Raw genomic sequence first — 23,886 nt, 5'->3', positions numbered from 1 at the left:
TGTTATTTTAGAAATTATTTTCCTGGTTCTACTCAAAGCACTGTAATAGTTTACTAAAGTCTTCAGTGTTTTTAAAAAAATAATCCTTTCATAATTTCTTACATCATAAGAGAATTCCATTGCATTCCTGTTTTTGTTTTGTAATTTGTTTAGCCATCCCTGATTTGATGGATATGCCCCAGTTAGTTACCAGTTGTTTTTGTTTTTTGTTTTTGTTTTTTTTTTTATTATAAGAGGAACTGCTATAAATATTCTTGCATATATGGGTCCTTCCCTACTTTCTTTGATCTCTTTGAAAGTGGTTATTTCTGGATCAAAAGTATGCACAGTTCTAGAACAGCTAGGCCAATTCTTAGCTCCACCAGCCCTTTTTAAAAATATATCCTCTAATACTTTTTAATTTTTGGTCACCTTTGCCTATCAGAGAGGAATGAGGTGTATTCTCAGAGTTGTTTTGATTTGTATATTTCTAATTATTAGTGATTTGGAGTATTTTTTTCATATGGCTTTTGATTGCTTCTTTCTTCCTTTGAAAGTTACCATTTATATTTTTGATCACTTATCAGTTGAAGAATGGTTCTTATTCTTATAAGTTAGGATGAATTCCTTATATATTAGAAATGAGACCCTTATTAGAAAAACTTGCTGTAAGGATTTTTCTCCCTAGTTAAGTTTTCCTTCTAATTTTAATTGTATTGGTCTTGTTTGTGCAAAAACTTTAATTATTGAAATTATTTTATCTTCTTTGATCCTCTTGCTTTCTTGTCTGGCCATAAACTCTTTCCCTATCCATATATTGGAAAATTGTAATCTCTTCTTACTCCTCTAATTTGTTTTTGATGTGACCTTTTATATCTAGGTCATATGACCATTTGGAACTTACCTTGGTATGTAGTTTGTTGGGTTGATCTAAACCTAATTTATGCCAGACTACTTTCCAGTATTGCCCAACAGTTTTTGTCAAATAGTGAATTCTTACCCCAACAGCTGGGGTCTTTGCATTTATTAAACACCAGGCTACCAGATTCCTTTGCCTCTCTGCATTGTGTACTTACTCTGTTTCTCTGATTTCACCTTTTTATCTCTTCACTATTATCAAATCATATTTATGGTTATTGCTTTGTAACATAGTATGAAATGTGGTATTGCTTGGCCCCCTTCTTCCCACTATTCTTTTTGAGATGCTTGATCATTTGTTCTTCCAGAAGAATTTTATTATTAGTATTTTCGTTAGCTCTATGAAGAAATTCTTTTGTAAATTTTTTTTTTTTCCAGAGTCGAACAGGGGTTGAGCTTTATTACAGGGTTTCGGTTACAAGTGCAGGGGGGTCTTCCTTAGGAGGAAGAGGGGGAGATTTCCTAAGGAGGCTAGATCTTAAGGGATTGGAAGTAGAAGTACAAGCGGGGAGAGAGGGGGAGGGGAGAGAGGAAAGAAAAGAAGCGGAGCCCTACTATCCTCTTTGGCTCCACACGTGCTAAGAGAGAGCTTTCTGGCTTCCTCAATCCTACTTAATCTTCAGCCACACAGTTTGCATCTCAATACCGTGCTGTTAGGTAACTAGGTGTGCTCCAATCCGGGACGACCTCGAGGGCAGGGAGACTCCACCCATCACGTATCTCCCGGGGAGAGGCGGAAATACCCGAGCTAGCCGAGCTAGCTCAGTCTGACCTTCTCAAACCCCCGCTGTTCATGGAGGGCCTCGTAAGACTCTAAGATTTAGAAGTCCCACTTTTACCCGCCCGAGACCGTCCACACGGAATTGAGCTTCCAGTCCCAACATATCCCCTTCTTTGTTATGCGCGGAGCGCACCTGGCTCTAGAGCAAACAGTGGCTGGAGGCTGAGTGGATTAAGGAAGGCATTTAGCATATGAGTACCCTACAACAAGACTTCATTCACACAGAAATCTGCAGCTAGCACAACTGACAAAGGGAGGCATCAAATAAAACAAAGATGAAACTAAATGGCTGAGTTACAACAGGGGAAGTGCAATCAACTAATCCCAAAGCATATTTTAAGAGAAGCAGGTGGTGTAGGCACCTTACATCACCACTCCCTTAATCTTGCAAATGGATCTATACAGGTGGAAAATTGGTCACCTCCTCCCCACCCAAGTGTCCTGGGTTTGTGATATCAAAGTCCTCATTCAGCTGGCGAAAAAAGGATGCCTAGATTGAAGCTGTCAGCAGCAGTGTCTGCGGTTGTGATGAGGGCTGCTTCCTCTCTGGGCAGCAAGGTTAAAGCTGTCAGCAGCAGGCTCAGGTGGTGTATGATCCTTCTCCGGGGTCTCTGGGCTCTCCGGGGTCTCCGCCTCCTGCGTCTCCGTCGTCTCCGACCTCGGTTCCCACCTACGGATCCTTCTAATGGGAATCCATGCATCACCTTTTCCTGTGGAGACACAAACATTCCCTCGACCCCCTATTAGTATCTTAAAATGTCTCATAGCTGGAGTATTATGTGAGTTTTTTGAGACAGCTGTATCAAGCTCTGATTGCATTAGGCCTCTTAATCTTAGCTCTGATTGTATTAGGCCTCTTGATCTTAGCTCTGATTGTATTAGGCGATCTCTATCTCCCCTTCTTTGTTTAGCGAGGATCGCCTTTAAGGTAAATTTGATAAGAATGCATAGTGGCTGGTTACTTTGGTATAGCAGCTGCCAGGAGCTTACAAATGCTTGATTAACATCTGTAAGGAACCTGAATTTCCCGGATTTTTTCTTTATAACAAACACAGGAGCATTCCAGGGTGCTAATTGCTCCTTAACCAGTAGTTGTAGTGCCTGGAGTTTTTCTGGAGTCAGGGACCACTGCTCCTCCCAAATCGGGGTGTCTGACTTCCAATTCAAGGGTGGGGACTCCAGAGCAACAGCAATGGCCCTTACTAAAAATTTGATAGCTTCATCCCGAGGCGGCTAATAGCCATTCCGGCAATCAAAACATAATCGGAGGCTGAGTACTGTAATTGATTTCCTGTAGCCTCAAACTGCCCTGTTCCTGTAAATTGCTGATAAGCCTGGGGGGCCTGAGCCCCTAGCCCACTGGTAGTGCTCTTTACCCTCTGAGAAAATTCTGATACCCAAATCACATTCTGCCCAGGGGTAAGGCAGGCTCTAGCTAAGCTCTTCCAGTCATTAGGAGTCAGAACGAACTGACCACTGAGAGTCTCAAGCATGGCTATAACAAAGGGTGAATTAGGGCCGTGCTTGGTACAAGCCTCTTTAAGAGTCGCCACTCTCTTCCACTCTAAAGGCATGTGGCTCCTTCGAACCCCACCGGGGACACTGGGGTCCGCTATTTCTAACACAGGAAATGTCCCTACATCTTCTCCATTCTCTATAGCCTTTCTTATTCCTTTTTCCAAACTGGACTGTGGCCCTGAACTGTCTGACCAATGGAGCAGATTATAAGGAGGCGCGGAGGGAAGGCACGGCGTATTCTCCCCTGCCTCGCCTTTTCCATCCGCTAGATGGAGCTCTGAGTCTATTTTTTCTTTACGCTCCTTAACTTTCCGCTTAACTTTCTGCTTGCCTGGGTCCTCCCCTCCCCTCTCTCCGCTTCCACTCTTATTCCAATCCCGCCCTGGCCTCTCTGGCCCTTCCTTACAAAATTCTCGGAGGTCGTTTAACTCTATTGTGACCCCCGCCTCCCTGCCTTCCCTGTGAAGTGTCTCAGCCCAGACCTCCTGTTCCTCTGGCTTTATACTGGCAATTGACTCCTCATCCCTGCCCTTTTCCCAGGGGTTTGGGAAGCTTCTCTCCACTTTCTCTCCTTCCGAATCTAGGATTCGGGACTCGCTTCTTTCACAGCCCCTTCCGGGTGTACCCCAAAAGCACCCAGGATTATCTACGCTCCCAATCCCTGTTGGGGCACCAACTGCCAAGCCTAGAGGCCTGTATTGGGCTACCTGAGTCTTTCCTACCTCACCTCCGAGGTCTTCGGCTGGCCACGCCGGATGCACATATGAGAGAAAGGACGTTCCAGAGTCGAACAGGGGTTGAGCTTTATTACAGGGTTTCGGTTACAAGTGCAGGGGGGGAGGGGTCTTCCTTAGGAGGAAGAGGGGGAGATTTCCTAAGGAGGCTAGATCTTAAGGGATTGGAAGTAGAAGTACAAGTGGGGAGAGAGGGGGAGGGGAGAGAGGAAAGAAGAGGAGCGGAGCCCTACTATCTGTAAATTTTTAATAACACAATAAGTAAATTGAGTTAAACAATACTGTCATTTTTATTGTACTGGCTACTCTTGAGCAATGAACATTCATTCAGTTATTTAGGTCTGTCTTTATTTCTGAAATGAGTATTTTTTATTTAAATCAAGTACTGGTTTTGATGTAGATGTTTAGTATCAACTAAAACAGAAGTAAATTGATACATAAATTATAATCTATATTTTCAAATGGTCCATTTTTTAAGGTAGGCTAAAATGGAGAAATACTTGATACAGGGTTTAAAAGCTATTGTAATTTAGAATAAATCCTTTTATTGAAATCAGAAGTGATATAAATCACTTTAAAAAATTAAATTTAAAAAACATTGCTGCAATTAAGATTTTCTTTGAACATTAGTGTTTTTAAAACTTTGTCATGGTAAAAGCTGTATTTACATTTTCACATGGGCTAGTTCAAATGGCCTTGTTTTTGCAAATAAATAACAGTATACATTCTAAGTATTCAGTAATAATTCAACCTGAGTTTGAGATTTATTTTCTATCATGTTATTGAATATATGTTTCTGGAGTTTCCTTTAAAAATAGTAATTACTCCCATCTCCTGCTAGAGAATTGATAGCCCGAGAGTGCAGAATGATATATATTTGGATATGACCAATGGGGGAATTTATTTTGATTGACTATGCATATTTGTTACAAGGATTTTTGTGTTCTTTCCTTCTGTCCTTTCTTCTCTCTCTCTTTAGAGTCTCCCCCTCCCAGTTTTTTTTTTTAAATTTAAGGGGCCATCCCTTGAGTAACTACTTAAAGAAGCCTATTCATTGAATAGGTGTATCTCACTCAAAGTGAGAATACGATAAGACCTTAGCCTAAAAGGGCCAGGGTCTCTCACATTGCATCCTGGTTCATCTCCAGTCATCCTGATGAATATCAGGCCACTGGACCCAGATGGCTCTGGTGAAGAAAGTGAGGTTGGTGACTTTGTACAGTCCTGCCTCACTCAAATCAAAGTCAACTGCAAGTCATGTCATCATCTTGATGTCATGGTCCTCTTTGAGAATGAAGGATAAACTCAACACAGTTTTGAAGCTGAATTTCTGTGTGTGCCTGGGTGGGTAGATTCTCAAGTATTTTCTACATATAGCTATTTGAATTGGAATTTTTCTGTCTCTTTTGGCTTGCATCAATATTTAGTGGGGATATTGGCATTTTCTTTCTCTGTTTTGACTTTCCCTGGTTTAGGTATCAAAATTATATATGTATAATAGAAGGAATTTGATAGAATTCCACATTTTCCTTCTTTTGCAAAGTTAATATATAGGAATTAAGCTATTTAATCTCCAAATTTTAACCAATTAATGAATCTTTATGATTTTTATTGGATCATAATCAGTGAAAGATATTTTCTGCTTTTTTTTTGCATTTTTGTGAGATGTTAATGCCATTACCCATGGCCATTTTTTTGTAAGAGTGCCTCATATATATGAAAAATGTGTACTTCTTTTTCTTTTCATTTTGTAAGTACCAGAGATATCACGTCTAATTTTTTCAAACTCTGTCTTGGCTCTTAGCTTTTCTTTTTATCTTCTTTTTATATTTGCCTAGGTCTGAAAGGGGTACATTAAAGACTCAAAGTATTACAGTTTTACTTTCCATTTCTTCCTGTATCTCATTTAAGTCCTCTATTAAGTATTTAGTTACCATGTCATTCTATGTGAATTTGTTGAGGATCAAAATTGTCTGGGTACCTTTAAGTTTAATATATTTTTCCTCTTTTGTCTGAAACCATGACGGCTACCCTGCTTTTTCTTTTTAGTTCAGCTGAAGCCTAATTTATTTTGATGAAGCCCCTTATTTTAAATCTGCGTGAATTTTTGTTTCAAGTTTTGTTTCTTCTAAACAACAAATTGTTGAATTTTGCTTCCTAATCCATTCTGCTCTCTTCTACTTTATGGATGAGTTCAACCCAGCTACATTAAATTTTCACTAATTGTATATATTCCTCTCATCTGTTCTTAAGCTTTTTACTCTTTGCCTCTTGCCCCTCTCTTTACAAATAAGGTGGTGAGACAATGGTTAGCTCTAGTGCCCTATGCTTGATGCATTTTTCTCTTCCATGCTCTTCTCTTGATCTTGCCCAGATACTAATCACAGGTTCTGACCTTTCTTCCTTTCCTTTTAAACTTTTTATTCATGATCCACTCTTTGGGGCTGGAGTTTCTTTTACTTATGATTAGTCATTCCCTTTTTCTTCCCTCCTTCCTCTCCTAGTTCCATCATATTTCTCTGAGTTGAATGAATTTCTGCACCAAATTTTCTCTCTCTATCTCTCCCTCTTTGTCTGTCTGTCTCTCTCTTTGTCTCTGTTTGTCTGTCTACCTCTTTATGTGTGTATGTGTGTTCTACTTTTACTGATTCAAATGAATGAAGTTCAAGTGAAACCCACTCTACCTTCCACTCCCACCCTCCTTTCTTCTTATTCTTCCACTTGTGCACCCAGTTTATATGAGATGGTGACTACTTCTCACTCCCTCAACTCCTTTCTTATTTAGTTATTCCTTTTCTCTCCCTTTCCTTTCTTCTTTCAAGGTAATCAAAGATAACAAAATCAGTTGCCGGGCTTTAATTCCTTTTATGTTACTTTATGACATCAGAATTCTGAAAGGGTACTTACTTCATCTCATCCATTAGAATTTTAAAAAAATCATAATTGAACAATCCCTTCTGATCAAATATGTTTAACCTTCTGTATTTCTCTTTACTGCTATGTTTACACTTCAGAGGTTCTACCAAATTTTGGTCTTTTCATTAGCAATACTTGGAAATGTTCTGTTTCACTGAAGTTCTCTTTTCCCACTATGAAATTTTAGTCAGTTTTGGGGGAAAAGTTACTTTCGATTTTAAGCCTTTTGCTTTTTTAGAATTTTTTTCTTTGATTTGGAAGCTTTGGGCTTTGTTTATGATGTTCCTGGGAGTTTACATTTTAGGGTTCCTTTCAGGAGATGTCTGTAAATTCTTTCTGTTTTTACTTTGTCCTCTGATTCTAACGGGTCTTGGTTATTTATATTCATATGTAAAACATGACTTTTAGGGTTTTTTTTGTCATGGCTTTCAAATGGATTAATGGAACTTAGGAATTTTGCTTTTGCTTTTTTCCCCAGGTCATTTATGAGGTACCTTATATTTTCTTCAATTTTTTCACTCTTTTGACTTTAATATTCCCATTTTATTTAGTCATTAATTTATCTTTGGTCCATTTTAACTTTTAGAGAGTTAGTTAGTATTGTAAGATTTTATACCTCTTGTACAAAGCTTTTAGTCCTAATGCTATACTACATTACACTGACTTTCTGCATTACTAGTAGTAATGTAATAATACTACTAGGTGCTTAATAAATACTTGTTGAATTTAGTGCAGGGGATGCCATGTGGGAAGTTGCCAATATTTTCAGAAAACCCTTTTGCCTTAGAAGGAGTGGAGAGATCTGCTTCACATATACTATGAGGAATGGCAGATGTCAGAATCATCAGCAAAGTGATTGTTAGCCTCAGAAGAGATGGATTGGAAATGTTGTGCACTTTAGAAATGGAAAATCCATAAATCATCATGTATGAATGCTCAAGGAAAATGGATAATCACTTAGGAAACACAGTTAGTGCTATGGGCCTTGAATTCAATGAATGCTTTATTAGGCACCAACTATGTGCAAGAAACTATGCTTTTTAGGTGGTGGGGTTATGAAGTCCAAAACCTTTCAGTCCCTACCCTCACAGAGCTGACATTCTATTGGGAGATGATCCAATATGCTGCAAGGAAATATAATGTATAAAGTAAACACAAGAGATGTATAAATATATAGTTATGGTTTGTGGGTGGCATACATGGATATGATCTGAGATCTGGTCTGCCTTTTGTAGAGACTGGAATGGCTCTGCCTGCACCACTACCATGATAGCTGAGGGGAGAGGCAGGCAAGGTCTGGAATAGCCAAGGCTGAGGAATCTCTTCTTCAGTCTGTAAGAGGAGTTTTTAGATATCTGTAGATGCTCCTCAAGTATCTCTGGTATGGAGAAAATGACTTCCTGATCATTATATTGATGTAAGCCCTTAGCTTACAATTGCTGTCTTATCCCCTCCCCACTACATAAAAGGTATCACAAACAATAGTGAGTAAACCCATTTATCCAGACAAAGCAATAATCAGGAATTGGGAAGTTGTGCAGATTAGAATATACTGAGAAACACACTAGTAAATGACTTCTTCAGCTTGGAATGAGATAAAGTTTTAGGTCAGACCAGGAAAGAGAGAGAACACTGTCATGCAGGAGAGATCCTACATTAGTATTCTCCAGGAATTTTGAAACTGTGATGATTAAAAAGTTTTGAGTGACATTGTTTCTGGGTAACTTAGTCATTTTATTATTAAGGTCAGCAGGTTATTAATAAAAGGATGATTAGTTGGCCATCCCCCTTAAACCAAAGACCTCTAAGGATGGTGGGGTCACAGTTTATATGCTTTTCAACAGGAGGAACCTACTCAACTCTGACTGGTTAACAAAATGGGAGGTGGGCTATCTTGGGGTATGTGGCTTAGGTCACTCAAATCTTGGTCAAAGAGACATCAGTTTCCATATCACCTGTCTTGATAATAGGGAGAATCAACATTTTCCCAGACCTGAAGAATGAGGAATGAGGGATAGGAATGAACCCATTGGACTAAAATTAGAATTTCTTTTAATGTCTCATTAGATCTTGGCCTGGGTAAATTTCTCAGAGATTTCCCACACTACTTGGTTTCTGGATAAGGAAGTAGAAGAGAGGAAAAGCCTTGGTCCTAATACCTAATTACTTACTAAGTATAAGAGAGAAATATTCATTTCTCACAAAGCCATAGAGGTCAGGAAAGCGATGGAGCTAATTCTCATTTATGTCCATAGCACTGAGGGTCTATAATTCTTCAAAGGAACTTTAGGAAGTTCTTTCGCTCTCTACCTTTCTCTAGAGTCTCTAGAACTCATTGAAATCCTTTATGTCAGATACTTGGCATTCTTTCAGTCAAGACCTCTGTCTTCCTCTGAGTATTCAGCAGCATGCAAAAGAGTCCTAAGGCTTAGAGGGAAACTGGTTTATAAATATAAAGAAAATCAATGAAGCAGAGAAGATTGACATCCTGGGGTAGGTGGGTGGGGGAGGAGTTAGGGACAACTTCATGAGAAAAGTGACACGTGAGCTGAGCCTTTGAAGAACAATTCTAAGAGGCTTACCTCAAGGAATGTATTCTAGGTACATGGGACAGCTTGTACAAAGACAAAAATGTGGGAAGTGTTGAATTTGGGTAATAGCTAAAAGTCTAGTATAAATGGAAGGTAGAGTTCATAAAGAGGAATAATATGAAATCAGTCTTGCAGATATATAGGAACTAGATTGTGGTGGTCCTTAAATGCCAGACCGAGGGATTCATGACTTCATCTTATAGTCAATGGGAAACCACTGAAGGGTTTTGAGTAGAGCATTAATGTTGAAAGACATTAGGGAAGATTAATTTGGCAGCTGTGTAGAGGATGGATTGGGAGCAGAAGGACCAGGGAAGTCAAATCATTCTGGGAGAAAGAGGAAGAGGACTTGAACTAAGGTGTGTGTGTGTGTGTGTGTGTGTGTGTGTGTGTGTGTGTGTGTGTGTGAGAGTGAGAGAGAGACCATGATGTCATGGAACTATGATCAGCTTCATTTGCATCTCATCAAAGAGAATGGAGAGCAGGGAATAAAGAGAGTGGGAAGCATCATGGAAAAATGACATTCCAGGCTCAGTCTTGCTGGACTAAGATCCTTCCCCCCAAAAGGGAGGGAGGGAACACATGGGATAGGGAGGAAGGACACTAGAGTAATCAATCCTCATATCCCTTGAAGCCAAAAGGAATTTTACCTCTCTATTTGGTAGTAGAGGCCTTAATCTCTTTAGTATTTCCAAAGTTCCCTAAACTCTATACTCTGTAGAGAGGAGTTTTCAAGAGATTCTATTCCCTTTGTTCTTCTTTGATGTAAAACCATTGTGTCTCTGTGATTAGGCTATGACTGGATAAGGCTGTTTTCCTGGAGGAAATTGTATTTCTCTGGTCCAGCTTAGCACAGGGAACCATTGCACGTGTCTTGTTGTAGCCTTCCCATACAAGAAAATTTACTACATCAGTTTGTGTAATGTCAATAAATCTCATAGTCAGATCAACCTTGGCATTTGTTCCTGTTCTTTGAAATTCTGGACCTGAGTGCTGCATGGGATAAATAAATCCCATACCTGTAACTTATTTCAGTGATGCCCTTGGAAGAAAAAAGAGAAATTTGGAGGAGGGTGAGGTTTAGATAGTAGACAGGCATGATAGAAGAATTCTATTTTGTATGGTTCAGGGATCCAGCTGACATTTTGGGAATGGCAGAATAATGGAATATCATACTGAAAAATGAAAGGTCCAGCACAGGCTATACAAAGGAAATTAGCACTACCCAGTGCTTAGCATAGTACCTGGCACATAGTAAGTTCTTAATAAATATTTATTGATTGATAACTTCAAACCTTACCACTCAGTAGCTATAAAGCTCATTATGATAATTTCAGATCCCTACCTTGGAGAAACGAGATCTAGTGAGAAACTAGAGATAAGCATCCATGGATTCTTAACTAGCCATATAAAAGAGAGAATTATACAAAAAAAAAAGGACTGTTTCAGTTGTTTACTTGAAAAGCTTTTCCACAAAGCAATATAAGTAACATAACAATGATTGAAAAATGAATTGGGACAATCTTTGTATCTAACATTTCTGATAAAGCCTAACACCTAACTGGGCAGGTAGGTAGTGTGGTGGATAGAGGGGCTTGGAGTTAGGAAGAACCGAGTCCAAATCCAACCACAGACACTAGTTGTATGACCTTGGACAAGTCCTGTTTGCCTCAGTTTCCTGATCTGTAAAATGAATGGGAGAAGGAAATGGCAAACTACTTCAGTATCTTTGCCCAGAAAACCCCAAGTGAGGTCATGAATAGACAGATGCAACTGAAACAATTAAACAATACCACCCAACCAAATGTAGAGAGGAAGGGGAATCAACATCCATAAAGTACGTACTATGTGCCAGGTGCTTTACCAATATTTTCTCATTTCATCCTTGCCACAAGTCTGTAAGATAGATGGCTGTTTTCCCTCTTTTATAGTTGGGGGAACTGAGGCAACCAGAGGTTAAATGACTTACTTTGGGTCACACAACTTCTAAGTGTCTGAGGTTAGATTTGAATTCAGGTCTTTCTGACTCTAGACCCAGAACTCTTATCTACTGCGCCACCCAGCTGCCTAGCTACATGAACACAAAAAATTACTATCTGACAAACCTTTTGAAAATAAAAACTAGGGAAAGGATTAATTATTTTAAAAATGCACTTCAGAAAATTGTTTACAACAAAATTTAGATAAAATGCAGCACTTAGTTGTTGGTATTATACTGTAAAGCTAAAGCGCACTTTTTTTTCAATCATCAATGGTAAGACTCCCAAACAGAATTTCCCGTATATAATTAGACATAACAGTTTTGTTAACTGGTTTTGCTTAACTACTTTTGACGTCTTTGTGAGAAGATCTGCCTGGCTGTTTGTTTTGGGAAGCCTGTTGTGTCAATAGCAAATATATCAATAGAAGTATTCCTGAGCCAAAATTCTTAGCTTTATCCAACTTGGAATCAGGGTTCTCCAAGAAGTACATGAATGCTGTGGTTTCCTTGCTCAAGTCTTCTGTAATCAGGGTTCAGATTGTGAGAGCCAGTTATTGAGAGAAGAGCTTGATTTGACAGGAATTAACACATTTAGACCCACGCCTTACCACCCCAAGGAGATCTCTAGCCAGAATGTTGCAATCGCAACTTGGTAAGTACACTGGCAGTACTCAAAGCAGAAGGCCTAGTGGAGCCAATGGGATATTACTGGTACATGCTTGAAATACTACCAGAAATTGTGTCGTGGGATTTGCTTCCTATTAACTGACATTTGAGTGAGAACCTTGGCTGCCTGGTGACCTTGTGCCCCCACCTAGGGGAAGCAGACAGCTCTGATAACCCTCAAATGTGCATGGCCTCAGTGCTTGGGCTGATTTCCAACATGTGTGAAAACTATTTCCCTATAAATGACAGGCAAACAGTTTCTTGTTTTGTCCTCTATGAATAACAAGGAAACACAGGGCAGTAAGTCATAGCTGATATGAGTCAGTATATGGTACCCTGGAGGTAACGGGTGCAGATATAGCCAATGTGGCACACAGACGCCTATGGGCACAGTTTAGCACATTGTATCATGGGAAGGAGAGTACGTAAATGATTAAATGCTTGTAAAGTGGACCACATGTGAACTGGACTTTGTTTACTAAAGTTGGGGTCCATTGCTAGGACTAAAGAAACTTTGGAGAAGAGTTAGGTGATAGTGCTGAAAGCATTCAAAATAGCTAAAAGCAATTTTTATTCGGCAGTATTGATGAGAAGGCCACGTTGACTTAACTAGACACACTCAAGGAAGCATGGAGGGAAAACCAGAGTTAATACAGGTACAAGGGCAACATCCATCTCTAAATCTGGGTCAGCAGGTAACCCTTTTAAACTAGGACAGTCTGTTGAATTCCGTTTTCCAACCCCTTTTTAATCGGCCAGGACTGATATCTCCATACTAGGACATCCCGCCAATTCTACATAATGGGGCCAGGACAGAGGCTCTTAAGATCTTAGAAACAGGTGGAATTTCAGAGTCCATTTCATCCTCTTAGGACCCAAGGAAGTTAAGTGACTTGCCCAAGGTGACAAAGATAAAGGTCAGGTGGCATTTGAATTCAGCTCTTCTGTCTCCAGAGTCAGTGGTCTTTCTACTTTCCTCCAGGCTTATATTCCCAAAGTGGAAGAAGGAATGGTAGAGAAGAGATAAAACCAGGGACACTGGCATTTTGGCCATGACTGAAGGAGAGAAATCTACAATGATCTATGGAAAAGTTGTTTCCAGGACTTGGTCCATAATTATGCCAAATTCTCCCTGGAACTTTTGAGTTTAGCACCACTTCATGCTCAGCATATGGGCAGCTGAAGTATTTTGTTGGGAGGGCTGGAAATCCCACTTAAGCAGTTCTATTATTTTCCTCTCCTCTGAGGCCATAGACAGGGAAGCTGACAGTTAGCTGGGGAACTGGAATTCTTTTGACCTGAATATTTCAGGCAGAGAAAATTCAGATATGGCAAATTTGAGAAAAGGGGGAGGGCAAGAGGAAAAGGGGCATGGTTAAAGAATAGATACTTTATTGGACAAAAAGATTGGGTTATGGCTTTTCTGGAATACAGTAACTGTATATCATATATTATATGTAAAATATATCTTGTTTAAATGTCATGCAGTATGATAATATACAGGGACCAAAAATTTTTGACTGAAGGGAAAAATATAGCAAGTTTTAGGATATTTTCATTTTTCCCCTCATATTTGAGTAGCTGGAGAAAGGAAACTGTGTTCCTACCTAGATAAGCTTGGGGATGGATGCAAGTGGTTATTGGGAAAGAGTGGGGGCGGGGGAAAGATGAAGGGTGTTTTGGATGAAAAAATGGTAATTAGAAGAGAAGAGGATGTTTTGCAGAATTTTTGCCTTCATTTGGTTCAGCAGAGAAGGCACAAAGATAAGACATTGTTTCTTTGCCTGAGACACTAGTGGACCACCACTGATGCAGATGTTGTGGACAGCTATGGGAATACTATATGCTGGAAGTTAGAGAGAGATACTTTCTTGGGTTGTAATTTAACCTGTTGAAAGTAGAAGGCTAAGACTTTTTGGGGTTGGGAACTTTCTTGAGAAGAGTTATCTTATTTGAGGTAGCAAATGATTTTAGAGATTTATAGACATCTTTGGGACTAATAGTTGTGCATTCAAGGATTTGTTTGTTTTTTCTTCCTTATTAAAGTATTTTTAGGGTTATCTTCTTGATACATTACTTTCATTTCTGAACATATCCATTTCCACTCCCTTCTCAAAAGAGCTGTTGTTTATAAAATGATTGAAAAAGAAACAGAAGGATAAAAGTAGTTGAGCAAAATCAACCAACTCATCCAGTTTTGTCTGAGAACATATGTGATATTCCAAATCTTTGCGAAGAGGTATGGGGAGGTGCACTATTTCAACCCTACTCTGAGGACCATCTTGGTCATCATAATTATACAATATTCATTCTCATTTTTTCATTTCTGTTTATAATGTTGTCATTGGGTATGATGCTTTTCTGATTCTGTTTACTTTTCATCAGTTCACCATCTTACCATTTTCTTCTTCATTTAATGAAATCTTTTTTCTGTAATATTGGGAACTTTATGCTTGCAAACATCCTAAGACATACCATGTGTAGGTCATCTTAGGTTTATCAGGGAGAGGCTTTCAGACAAGAGACTGAGAAATTCTCTAAAGCATACCTTTATGCCAAGAGATAGTGTGTAAAGGTAAAAATATTCATGTCAGAGACTACTAGTAATCTAGAATAAATTTTCTGTGCTAGAAGGGTATATTAGAAAGCAATATTTTTATGTGGAATGGCAGAGGTCAGAAGGGATAGATAGAAAGGGATAGATAGACTTTAAAGGGCATGTGGCCAAGCTGAAGGGTGAGAAAGAGTGAAAAATCACTGGAACACTTATTAAAGTTCTATTAATAATGATTTTCTGCTAGCAGCCATGAGAGAGACTTAGTCTCTCAAGTTTAGCATAAATTGAAATGGTAGGGATGGTACCAGAGGGAACAGAGGAGGACTTTTCCCTCCTTTAGTACCTAGAAAGAATGTTTGGCTACCACTCCCACTATGTTGTGGCATTGGGCACCCTGTTACTCTTCATGTAGCTAATTCTTCTTTAAAAATAAAGATATAGAGATCTTTAAAATTGCTTGACATCTTTAAAAAATGCATGCCATATTTTCAGGGGAAATCATAAAGACAGGGTGGGACTGTACCCTCCAAGTTAGACCAGGGAGTTTTTAATGTGCCAGGCCACAGGGTGGGGCATGAAGATGTCCAGTTCCATCATGTATAATTGAAATCTGCTGGTGTCTTGGAGTCTTTTTTACAGTAGCTTCTCTTGCCCTCAACCACAGCCCAGCCTTGGACTCAGATCTAGGGTCTCTTAATTATGCTAGAGACTTAAACTGCTCCCATGTGTTATTAGTGCCTAATTCTAACAAAAACAAAAACATCATAGCCTTGTAGGAAATTAATTGTTATTTCTACTGAAGCATCTGTACACTTGGCATCTCTAGCTGCTTTCGTCAGTGGGATATTTGCTGTAGTACCACTCCCTAGCAGACCTGATGCTGTCAATTTGGGAAGCAATTGGCCATTTTATTTGGTACATTTAAGGGATGGTTGGTGAGACAGAGTGACAAAGTGGATGGAGAGTTGGCCTTAAAGTCAGGAAGGTTTCAAATTTTATTTTTGATGCATACTAGCTTTAGAATCTTGAGCAAAAGCACTTAATTTCTCAGTGTCCCAATCAATTTTCTAAGAGCATGAGCTATGACAAAGATATCTATTTGCATTGGGAGAGGAAGCTTCTCATCTGGTGCTCTCTTCATGAAATCACATATAAAAAAGAATGGGGAGAGAAGTCACATGGCTTAACTGGAGACAAGCAAAGGAAGATGGGAGGGCGTGGAGTCGGGAATAAGAAGGGAGGAGTATTATAGTAATCATCTGTAAAACAAGGAAGCCCATCAACTGCTCATCCTGGGACAGGACTAATGTCCTGGGGGAAATGATGGAGAAGGAATGTGACCAAGTAGCCTTGTGTATTTGTTGGTTGGTCATTTTTTCAGTCTCATCCAACTCTTCATGATCCTATTTGGGATTTTCTTGGCAAAGATGCTAGAGTGGTTTTCCATTTCCTTTTCCAGCTCATTTTCAGATGAGGAAACTGAGGCAAACAGGGTTAAGTGACTTGCCCTGGGTCATAACAACTAATAAGTGTTTGAAGAAGAGGAACTCAGGAATAGGAGTCTTCCTGACTTCAGGCCTGGCACCTTACCCATGGTGCCACCCAGCTTTTCCTTATGTATAATGGTCTTTAAATGGTGGCAAGAGTAGATAATCTTGATAAAGATAGCTCCAGATCTTGGCATGGTGTTCTACCCAAGTCTTGCTGACTTCTGAGTAATTTTTTACAACCATACATGAAAGCAGGTCAGAAAAGTCAACGAGGGTCAGTACTTTATGAGGAAGGGGAGGGGGAATCCACTTAGGTGGATCTGATTTTTCAGGAAGGTAGCTGATGATTAGGAAGAAAACTGGGCTTTAGGGCATAACATATTTTACTTAGGAGTACCTAGAAAAGGGACAAAACAAAGAAGTGGTACCACGCAGAAAAATGGAGTGTGGCCAGATCACAGATAAGGGATAGAGAAATGTGAACCCACCCTCAATCTAGATTTTATTTTTTTGGACTACAACAAGTAGTCCTCACACATAACTATCTCCCTACTTTTAAAAAAGAAACATTATTTCAATTACTGGGTGTGGTGAAACACACATCTAGTCAGTTCCTCCTATGGGGGACCTGAGGGTGGTGCATCACTTGGATTTGAGAGTACCGAGGGAAACAGGGCTAACCCCACTTGGGTGTCCATACTAAGTCTGGTGCCAGATTAAGCTGTCTAAAGAAGTGTGAACTCATCCAGTTGGAAATGGAGCAGGTCAAAACACCAACGAAGAATATTTAACAGTTGGGAATAGAGTATGGTTCTTGTACTTCCAGGTTTTCATATGGAACTAGGAATAATTCAGCAACAGCAATCCAGTGTAGGATGAACTAACTGATTTCTACAACAGCCAGTCACTGAAGTTAGAAAATGTCAGAGAAGCAGCCTCTATCAATTCTATTTATAACTGCTGATATTTATAAATCAAGATTCTCACATCTTTTCTCAATTAAATCCCAAGCCACAAACTGGAAGCTGAATGTGATATGTAATATTCTCTTTCCAAAAATTATACCAAATATAAATGCAATAGAATCCAATAGTGCTATAAGAAAAGATGAAAAGGATGGTTTCAGAAAAACATGAGAAGACTTGCATGAACTGATATAAAGTGAAGTAAGCAGAACCAAGAGAACAATTTCTAAGTTATAGCAACATTGTCATGATAAGGACAATAATTCTGATCAGCACAATGACCAATCACAGTTCAAAGGACTGATGATGAATCATGCTAATATACTCCAGATAGACTCAGTGCAATTTGAAGCATATTTTCTTGTCTTTATTTTTCTTGCTTCTTTTTTTTGGAAACATGGCTAATGCAGAGATCTGTTTTGTATAACTATATATATTTGAAATGGATTTTGTTTTTCTTGCCTTTTCAATGAGTGGGGAAGGCAGAGCGAGTAAGGAGACAACTTGGAACTGAAAATAAAAACAAATTTGAATTTAGAATTGCAAAAAATAGTCCTCAGGATGAAAGTATTGGTTAATAAAAAAAAATAGAATCATGGATTTTACCTAATGTATTTTTCTGTATTCTGATAAGCACTTAACTGTATGCTATTATGTGACACTTATGTACCAAAGGAAGTTTTCTTTAAGAAGAATTAATCTTTTTATTCTGTTTCTTAAGCGGTAATGAGCATAGCATAATAGATAGCTGGCCTCAAATGCACAAAGACCTGGGTTTAAATGTTTCCTGGGTAAGCCTATCCACTTCTCAATGCTCTAGGCACCTCTGGGGGAAAGAAAAAGGAGAAAAGGAACAGAATACTCATATAACACCTACTATTACAAGACACTATGCTAAGAGCTTTACAGATCTCTCATTTAACCCTCACAACAATTCTGTGAAGTATTACACTACTGTGCCCATTTTATGGCTAGAGAAACTGAGGCAAACACCAGTTAAGTGGCTTGCCCATCACACAGCTACTAAATGTCTGAGGCCAGGAATTGCAGAGAAGTTGCTAACCTGAATTTTTAAAACAATTTTAAACATTTATTAAAATTTTTTTTTTGAGAATTATAGATTTGAGAGTTCCAAAGTTCTCCCTCTAGCCCCACTCCCACTCATTGGGAAGGCAAGCAGTATGATACTCATTATACATGTGAAGTCATGTAAAACATCTCTATATTAGTTATGTTGCAAAAAAAAAGCAAGAAAAATAGAGAAACTCTAAAACAATATGCTTCAGTTTACAATCAAATCCATCAGTTTTCTCTCTGGAAGTGGATAGCATTTTTCATTACAGTCCTTCATTTGTCTCAGGCCATAGTATTGATCAGAGTAGCTAAGACTTTTACAACTGATCATTACAGTGTTGCTATTACTGTATGCTATGTTCTCCTGGTTCTGTACACTTTACTTTGTATCAGTTCATGCTAGTTTTCCCAGGTTTTTCTGAACCCGTCCCCCTTGCCATTACTTATATCACAATAGTATTCTATCACAATCATATACCACAACTCAGTCAGCCATTCCCCCACCCGATGAATATCCCCTCAATTCCCAATCTTTGCCACCAGAAAAAGAGCTGCTATAAATATTTTTGTACATATAGATCCTTTTCCTTTGATCTCTTTTGGATACAGACAAAGGTATGCACAATTTCATAGCCCTTTGGGCATCATTTCGAATTGTTCTCCAGAATGGTTGAATCAGTTCACAACTCTACCCATAGTGCATTAGTGTACCTATTTTCCCCCTTTTTCTTCCAGCATTTATGACTTTCCTTTTGTGTTGCATTAGCCAATCTGAGAAGTGTGGGCTGAGACCTTAGAATTGTTTTAATTTTTATTTCTCCAGTTATTTAAAGCATTTTTATATAATTATTTAAAGTTTTCATTTCTTCTGTAAAGACCCATGCTGGTAAAGAGAGTTCCTTATAACAATGAAAACATTAAGTCTATCTATCTATTTTATCTATCTCTATTTTAAATTTTGTATGTGCATATGCATAATAAAGTCTAGAATTTAATTTACTTTCATATTGGATAGGGGTTATGGAAAGGTTTCATAAAAATCAAAGGAAATTGAAAGAGGTTGGGAGCCCTTGACATAAAGCAGGGATTCTTTAAATTATTTCTGTTTTTTTTAACATCACCAAAATTACTCCAAGAGACCATCTCATATAACAAATAATATTTTTAAAGAAAAAACAACCAAAAAATCCAATCAGTCAAGTGAATAAACACATCAAAAAGTGAAAATATTCTTCCACATGTTCCATGTAGAGATCCTATGCCCCCCCCCCCCCACTCCTCTGCAAAGGAGCAGGTTAAAGTTGTCTTCTCCCGTCTCTTCTTTGGGATCTTGCTTGGTCTTTGTAAGTTTGCAGCGTTCTCTGTTGACTGTCTGACAGTTAACTGAATGCCTAAATCTCCTAAATGGAGATATCCTTCTTTTGGGACTCACGGGAATTGGAGCATCCATGGACATTCTGAATTGGTTTACAGCGTAATTCTTTGACTGCAGCAGGACTACTATAGTCTCCCTGTTCTGTACTTAGTTAGAGCCTCCACTGATTATATTACCTTAATCCTATAGGTCCGAGTACTCCATTTCTATTTATGCACTTAATAGCCAGATTAGCTTTTACACAGGATATTTACTTCCAAGTTATTACAAGAGCAAACATAAAAACATTTCTCCCAGAACCTTGATGGCTTAATGTCCCCTACACTACTTCCATCTCTAGGGAGGAAAGGGGGATTAGACTCAAGTTTGACTCAGCTCCTACATTGCATTAGTCCCAGGAGATTCAAGTTCAACCCTTTCTTCCCCCTTGTATCCAATGACCCTGCTTCTCATAGTTTCTTCCCTGATGGATTGGCTGTGACATTCAACCTGGAGTTCTGGGCTTCAAAGTCCCCATGGCTTGAACTCCTAGGTTGGAGATCTCACTCCTTCTACCTAGAATTGAAAAGAACAAATGAAACAGACCTAAATCCCAAGCTCATTTCTCAGGGGCAAAATCCTTAAGGAAAGGGAAAGATGGCCTTTCCTAGGTAAGGTAATATTTGCTCACTTTGAGTGAATGAGTCCTTCACTCTTGGATGTTGTAGAAAGGAGTGGAGGGGGAGAGAGAGAGACAGAGACAGAGAGAGAGAGAGAGACACACACACACACACACACACACACACACACACACACAGAAAGAGAGAGAGAGAGACAGAGAGACAGAGAGACAGAGAGAGAGAGAGAGAGAGAGAGAGAGAGAGAGAGAGAGAGAGAGAGAGAGAGAGAGAGAGCGCGAGCGAGAGAGCGAGAGAGCCAGTCAGTTTCAAAGATGCAACCAGTTACAGACAGTTACAACCAATGGGAAGAGACTGCTCCCAGTCACATGCCTGACCAATGCAGAGCATCTATACCTGCACCATTCCTCTTATCTCCTAGGAGCAGTCCATGGATGGATGCCTCCATCTTAGGCATGTGCCTAACCCCAATTACATCTGTTTTCCATTCACTCTGTTGTAGTCATTACGTATATTGTGTTCTTGGTTCTGCTTACTTCTTTCTATATCAGATTGTATAAATCTTTCCTTGTAGAGAAGGAATTCTTAAGACTTATTTGTGCCACGGATGACGTTGACAATCTAGTAAAGCCTGTGGAGGACTTCTCATCTGTTTGTTGCCAATATTAATAATTGTTGGAAATGCTAAATGTCAGAGGTTAGTAAAAAAAATAAAGATATATATTGTTTCCCATCCAAGTTCACAGACCCCCTGAAATCTATATAGGAACCCATCTGAAGACCCCCTGGCCTAGAAATTAGACCTGTCACTGTGGGTATGAGTAGGAGGGAGGATTCAGAATCCTAGCTACCTGGTAGGTGGTGTGACTATGTGTGGTAGGGGTAGGAATAGGGGCACGGAGAGGAAGAGGGAAGAGCCATTATAATGGTGTGGAAACCATGGGAAAACTTGACTCCATCCCTAGGATTGTAGGCTTAGAGCATTGCAGACTTAGAACTAGAAGGCACTGCAGATGCCATTTGGTTTAACTCCTTTATCATTGCAACCTTAGGCAGTCAATTTATTTACATCAATGCTCTCTCCCAACCTTCACCCCCGATTGCCAACCATGATCACATTGGTATGGAACTTGGGGCAACTGAATTGTGTGGTGCAGTAGGAAGAGCTATAGATTTGTAATCAGAGAATTGGGTCTCAAACCTTCATTCTTCTACTTACTCCCAGTGTAATTATAACTTCTCTGGGTCTCAGTTTCCTCATCTATAAAATGAATTTGTACTGAATGACCTCTCAGATCGCTTCTAACTCTAAACCTATAGTTCTATGACATTGTGTACAAAGTTGCTGAAAAACTTTATAGTATGTAAAAAGTCCAAAAGACTTCCCTACTTGGTGGAAACCACTCAGAATGAGATTCGTGTGATAACAGGTATTCTCAGTTATAGGAGACAAAGGGGTAATTAAATAATTGCACGCTGTGAGTTACATTTTCTAAGTTATTTCAGATAGTGAACTTTGTGGATTGGACGTTAATTCTAGATGTCACCTCGTCCAGTCCCATGTCTATAGGCCATATTGTACCCAAATAATTCAAGATAGACAGTTGTATAAACTTTTTTCATTGTTACTCTCTCAGATCTTTGATTCTTACTTAACTGAACAGAAAAAAGAAGAACCTGAGGCTAAATCTTTTCTTTTTCAAGTGTTATAATGACTGGGGATGATTAAGTGGAATTTATTGAGGACAAATATCCAGTGTTGTTTATTGCCAACGTACTGATTGAGGTAAAGACGCTTATCAGAAAAAGCATCTCTTAGAAAACTCTTAACTAATTTTCAAGGGAAGTCAGGAGACTCTGAGCCGTTAAATGAAGAGGAATCAGTCCTAGAGATAGTTCTGAACCTGTTTTTTTATAGCAATGTGGGACCATTTTCTAGTCCTTATGGAGATTTGCCATCGGTAAGATTATAGGACTTAGTGCTAGAAGTAACCTTAGACATCACTTAATCTCACTCCCTTATAATACAGATCTCAGATGTATATAAAATAATAATAACTACTAGGATGTGTCAGACACTATGCTAAGCACTTTACACGTATTATCTAACTTTATATTCACAAACCTGAAAGGTGGTTGCTACTATTAACTACATTTTATAATTGAGGAAACTCAGGTGAAAAGAAGTTAAGTGATTTGCTCAAGGTCATACAGCTTGAATCTGAGGTCACTTTTGAACTCAGGTCTTTCTGATTCCAGGCTGAACATTCTATTGCTTATGCCATCCAACTGCTTTTAAGCATATCCTTTTTAAATCTCTCTTCTGAGCTTTGATCCCACATTGCCAACTGCCTATTAAACATTTTGAAATAGTTACCTCAAACTCAGCAGTTCAAAACTGCAACCACACCAAACTTTCCTATTTCTGGTGAAGGTGGTGCTAGTCTTTTATCTAATCAAGTTTACGATTTTGAAGTCAATCTTAATTTTCCTATCTCCAACCCATTTATCTAAGTTAATAGCAAAACAAAATCAGAAATAATATACATATGAGAATATGTCTGGGAATGAAATTATCCAGCTCAACCAAGAGAGTCCCAGATCTCACCCAAAGGGGAAATTCCTTAAATTCTCTAGTATAGCAAGCTGTGGATAGTGACATAACAGAGACTGCCAACTTCTCCAGATGTCAATATCTTCTAGGATTATTCTCTTTTTAGGAGGATTGAAGAGAGGTTGGCAACCACAGATCATCTCTCTTGAAGTTGGAAGCCAGAAGAATGCAAAGAAACTGAAGAGACTGGATCATTCTTTTCTCCTGTTCTTGTCAATTGCATCCTGCCCCTCAGGCACTGGGCATTAATTCCACCAGTGAAGAGACAGTCCCTTACCAGTGGGCTTTAAGGCTTTGATTATATATAAAATTCTCTGTTTGATACTCAAAGCACTTTATTACTTGGCTCTACCTACCTTTCCAGTCTACTAACACAATACACCTCTCCCCTGTTCCTATCCCCTGAAGTCATACCTTCCACAGAGAACCTTTTCTAGTCTTCCTCAATTCCAGTGCCTTACTTATTTTGATTATATCCAATTCATTTTGTATATAGCGTGTTTGTACATATTTGTTTGCATGTTGCCTTTTCTAACTGATCCTTCAGAATAGGGACTCTCTTTTGTCTTGATATCACCAGTACTTAGGATAGTACCTAGCACATAGTAGGTGTTTAAAAATAAACAACTGATTAATAAATGATTCATTCAGTTAAGGAGACTGAATGAATGAGCACCTTTAAATGCATTAGTGAACTCAATTGCAAAGCAAAATAGAAAAAGTTAAGTCTCTCAATTTATCATAAAGATCTTCAGACATGGTCAGTTTCTCTTTTCACAGTATTATCTGCAGATGGAACCATTTGAAGTTGCTTTGCATATAATTCACCTCGTTGATTCAGACATATTAATGGCTTCTGGTGTTACTCATATTTTCCTATCAAATGAGTCTTTTTTCCACTTAACAATTCTATTAGTAACCTCATGTAAGAAAACAATCCTTCTGGTGTAACAGACATGATTTTTGATAAAGTTTTTTTTTTAAGGTATCAAATTTTCCCTGGAAAAAATTCTTATCTGCTGGGGATGGAAGCTCAATTCCATGTGGACAGTCTCGGGCGGGTAAAGGTGGGAACTTCTAAATCTGAGAGTTCTCACGAGGCCCCCCATA

At 38.9% G+C, this 23,886-nt stretch overlaps 1 long non-coding RNA gene across 2 annotated transcripts in view; it reads left to right on the top strand.

Moving 5' to 3' along the window:
- Positions 1-23,267, top strand: part of LOC140513146 (uncharacterized) — a 32,995-nt gene extending 9,728 nt beyond the window's left edge. For both annotated transcript variants that reach the window (XR_011970083.1, XR_011970082.1), the window contains exon 3: positions 22,883-23,267. This is a non-coding gene — a long non-coding RNA (uncharacterized lncRNA). The remainder of the gene's footprint in view (positions 1-22,882) is intronic.
- Positions 23,268-23,886: the final 619 nt, after the last annotated feature.

This window comes from Notamacropus eugenii, chromosome 7 (genome assembly GCF_028372415.1).
Source record: "Notamacropus eugenii isolate mMacEug1 chromosome 7, mMacEug1.pri_v2, whole genome shotgun sequence".
Classification (NCBI taxonomy): domain Eukaryota; kingdom Metazoa; phylum Chordata; class Mammalia; order Diprotodontia; family Macropodidae; genus Notamacropus; species Notamacropus eugenii.
The sequence above is the reverse complement of the archived record's forward strand: the minus strand, read 5'-3'. Positions and strand labels throughout refer to the sequence as shown.